Here is a 4,895-nt window from a genome sequence, read left to right as displayed (position 1 = left end):
TCCCGGTTGTCGGTGGTCGTTAATGATCGTGAGCACCGACTGCGCCCCCTCCCCTCCCCGCCCCTCTGCCTCACACAACTACAGACTGCTGCTGCTGCCGCCTTCATCAGGTCATGCAGATTGGCTTTTTTTTTTTTTTTTAAGGGAGGGCAGCAGTAACAGGCAAGGCAATGTGTAAGGGGAAGAAGACTATACTTATGTTTTGGTTTAAACACTCAGAGTATATTAATGTCAGTGCTAAAGTTATATTACTTCTGGACATTTAATCAAAGCCTGGGTCAGATATATAACAGAATCATGGAGCAATATTTTTGATCAAATTTTCATATGGACAGAGTACAGGTGGTTTATAAGGATATTTGTACCAGTGACTAAAGGGCAACCTAGATGCCCCTCAACTATCCCTGTGTTCAGTTCAAAGTGAGACTAATTAGCTCAGGTCTGTTCAGTTGTCACCATAGGGCAGCGTGCTGTGGACCCCAATCTGCGAACCCATTTGTTAGTCTGCTGCAGATATGTGTTTGAAACAGAAAGGAAATATTGATTAAAACTAAGATGAATGATTGATTTGAAAAAAAAAGTGTGTGTGTGTGTGGGGGGGGGGGGGGGTCAACTTTTTTAACCTCTGGGATAGGACATGCCCAGACTATATACATGCCAGAATACGTTTAACCGTCATTATCTTAGGCCACAAATTAACCCTTACATTAGTTCAGTCAACCTCAGTATTGTCCAAAAGTTATTTCCATTTGCAGTAGCATTTGATGACATGGTGCAACCTGCCTGCCCTCCCCTTCCACATGCAAGCTTGGAGAGCATAAGGTCGGGAGAGCAGCAGCAAGACCCAGCACAGAACAGTGTTGTCACTGACAAGAGATGTGACCTTGATTAAAGTACATACAGTATAAAAAGGAGGAGTTGGGTCAGACGTGGCTTGCACTGTGGCTTGCAGATGCACAGTAACTGTAGGCAGTCCAAAGGGATTCTCCAACTGGATATGAAAAAGGGCATCAGCTAATGGTCACTGGCATTTGAGTCTGCCTCTGAATGTAAGCCCACATTTCTACAATTCTTTACTGATGAAGCTCATGCGTAAGTTCAGTAAGGAAGATCTGTATTCACTCCTCTGTCTGCTTTCCTGAGTGTTTGGCTGGGTGTTTGGGTGTTCCATCAGGATAAGGTCAGGAGTCTGTGCAGGCCAGTCAGGTTCTTCCACTCCAAACGTGCTCATATGTCTTTATAGACTTTGCTTCATGCACTGGTGCACGGTCATGTTGGAACAGGAAAGGGCCATCCCCAAACTGTTCCCACAAATTTGAAAGCATGAAATTGTCCAAAATGTCTTGGTATGCTGAAGCATTAAGACTTCCCGTCACAGGATCCAAAGGGCAGAGCCCAACTCCTGAAAAACACCCCCACACCATAATCCCCCCTCAACCAGACTTTACACTTGGCACAGTGCAGTCAGACAAGTACCATTCTCCCAACAACTGCCAAACTCAGACTCGTCCATCAGATTCCCAGATGGAGAAGCGTGATTCATCACTCAAGAGAATACATCTCCACTGCTATAGAGTCCAATGGTGGTGTGCTTTGCACTGTTGCATCTGATGCTTTGCATTGAGCTTGGTGATGCAAGCTGCATCCAAGCCAAGCTGAAACCCATCCCATGAAGCTCTCTCTCACTGTTCTTGAGCTAATCTGAAGGCCACATACATTTTGGAGGTCTGGTGACATCCTATGCAACACTGGAACTCCCTGAGCTCCTGAGAGCAACTCATTCTTTCACAAATGTTTGTAGAAGCAGTCTGCATGCCTAGGTGCTTGGTTTTATACACTTGTAGCCATGGAAGTGATTGGAACACCTGAATTTGGTGATTTGAATGGGTGAGTGAATATGTTTGGCAACAAAGTGTATGTCATCATGCAATGAACTGTGGGACAGCAGGCAGCATGAAATTTACCTGTAATATGTGAAAAACATATCGTGATCTTAAAAAAACATGTTAACTGAGTGGACTTCTAACACCAGATTAATGCATAACCAAGCAATGTATTGCATTTATTTATATTCTCGAGAATGATTATTACCATGACGATGAGAGAGGATCAAATCACAGTCAGGAATAAACTAGCTAAGCTGAGATGATGTAAACACTGTCCCGTATTTGGGTTTTCTGACTAAACAAAGATCCGTGCAAAATGCAAATGCTGTGGCCTTGAATGCAGCCTCATTTGAAATGGTGTACAAACAGCAGGAAAACAGCATTAGTTTCATTTGTTTTGTTTCAACCTAAGTGATGATTAAGAGGCAGCAGCAGAGATGCAGCCTGTCACCAGTATGACCGCAGCTACCGCAGCAACAGCAGGAGGGGAGGGAAAGAAGGGGGTGCAGGGAGCTTCTGAACATTCAAAACCACAACATAAATCCAATGCATGTGTGAAAACAGACAGAGGATGATGGGAGGTACGAGTGGGATTTAGGGAATTCCTCCATTTTCACTGTTGCAGCTGAAAAGCACATCAGGTCAGACAGAGGGAGGAAGGTGAGGGCGTTACTATGCCAATTTGGACCCTCTTTTTCTTCCCTCCTTCTGCCAACTGATAACATTAACTCTAATGCATCAGGTTAATTACAATGTGTGAATGTGTGCACTTGTAACCATGTGTGTGTGTGTGCGCGTGCGTGCGTGTGGGCGTGTGTGCATGGATGTTTACGCTTGCCTTAATGCATCTGTTTGACATGGCACTTCAACATGCATCAGAGTAATACTGGAGGGTGAAGGAGCAAATTTTCACCAGACTGCACGTGTGTGTGTGTGTGTGTGTGTGTGTGTGTGTGTGTGTGTGTGTGTGTGTGTGTGTGTGTGTGTGTGTGTGTGCCAGTTGTTTCACAAAGGGTAATGTTCTATTTTTAATGTTTCTCTTTAGCTGCATAGAGTAAATGGACACCTATTAATGTATTATAGTATTATAACAGTATTATAACACCCATTAAAACCCTATTAAGCTTAAAGAATATTATTTACTGAACTGAGATGTACAGTACTTTAACACATTTTACAGTAATAACACATTAGTAGGACTAATAACACACTGATGACAACCAACCAGCTGACAGTATTATACTGTAAATCTTATACTCAGAACACAGTGAAGTATTTACAGTAACACTGTTACTGTAGCTTACAATATTGCTGGTACACAAAATGTTATACTTGCAAATCAAGCTGCCAATTCCTTGTAATAATCTAACAGTAATCAGGATTTAACTATGCTGAGAAAGGTTTTGCTCATAAATGATAGAGCTTGGTCAGACAGCTGAAGCTCAAGAACATCATGATAAATAACATCATGTCTGACCTAATGTCATTTATGCGCTTCATACTCATCGGCACAGGATTAGATAGTTATTACTGATGTTTTTTAAATGATACGTCTGCATTATACACATGCAGTATGACAGTATCACTGTGTATATTTACAGGCTCACAAGTTGATCTCTAAAAACTGCCACTTGAGGGACATGTGAGACTACGTCACAGTGCTGTATAAACTAAACTCACTTTGCAGAGCAGCAGAGCTGCTACATCGAGCTTTGCTCATTTAAACTGCCAACTTATGCGTTCATCCCAGCCATGAGTTGAGCAGAGAAATATTGTGTGTGTGTGTGTGTGTGTGTGTGTGTGTGTGTGTGTGTGTGTGTGTGTGTGTGTGTGTGTGTGTGTGTGTGTGTGTGTGTGTGTGTATTTAAATGCTCAGAGGACTGAAGGCAGTTCCCTTATGAAACTGGGAAACATGGCTGACTGAACAGACAACCATATGGGGCAGGGCTGTGTGCCAAATGCAGCCTACATGACAACGCACTAAGCCCCATGTGCACACACACAAATCTGATACAGTCAGCTATTACACAGTAAAACCAGCATCTGTCCTTCACCTTTAATTTGTTTTTTGTTTTGTTTTTTTACTTTTAATTAACCATGTAGTTGCTGTTTATTTAAGCAGTACTAGATGACAGGTCTTACAGGGATCCAGGAGTTTGTAAATATACAAATCTAATTCCAAAAAAGTTGGCTGTAAATGTTATACACAGAAAACATGTATCCATTTTCTTCTGCTAATCCACTTCAGGGTCACCGCTGGACTGGAGCCTATCCCAGCTGTCCCAGCTGGGCGAGAGGCAGGATATACCCTGGAGAGATCTGTCACAGGGCTAACACAAAGAGACAGACAACCGTTCACATTCACACCTACGGCCAAATTAGAGTCACCAATTAACCTAACTGTAAGTGTCTTTGGCCTGTGGGAGGAAGTCGGAGAACCCAGAGAAAACCCAAGCAGAAACAAGGAGAACATGCAAACTCCTCACAGAAGGGCCGCAGCCAGTTGGTGGATTCAAACCCAGGACCCTTTTGTGAAGCAATGGTGTTAACCACCACACCACCATGCCGCATATTAGTTTAAGCCAATCAGCCTCCACTCTGCGTACTTTAAATCTCACTGCTCACCTGTCATTCCCTTGCAGACGTATTCATGCAACTCACCTCCTCCCCCACCTCCACCTCACCCAAGTCACTCATTGCACCATCCAAGCCTCCATCTTTATCTTCACCACCACCAGTGCCTAGGCTCGGGAGGGAGGAACAGAGTGCTGATAACAAGCCAGATACCAACCTCTCCTCTTTAGTCTGGAGGATGCAGTGCAATTCCTCTGAGCACAGAAGAGTTTTCCACTTTGCCTCGGTCCATTTTAAATGAGCTTTGGCCCAGAGGAGATGGCAGCATTTCTGGATAATGTTTGCATATGGCTTCTTCTTAGCATGATAGAGCTTTAACCTGCATTTGTGGACCTGTGTTCAGAGACAGTGACTTCTGGAAGTGTTCCTGAGCCC

The sequence above is a fragment of the Archocentrus centrarchus genome, chromosome 17 (assembly GCF_007364275.1).
Source record: "Archocentrus centrarchus isolate MPI-CPG fArcCen1 chromosome 17, fArcCen1, whole genome shotgun sequence".
Taxonomy (NCBI): Eukaryota; Metazoa; Chordata; class Actinopteri; order Cichliformes; family Cichlidae; genus Archocentrus; species Archocentrus centrarchus.
This window is presented reverse-complemented; position numbering follows the sequence as displayed.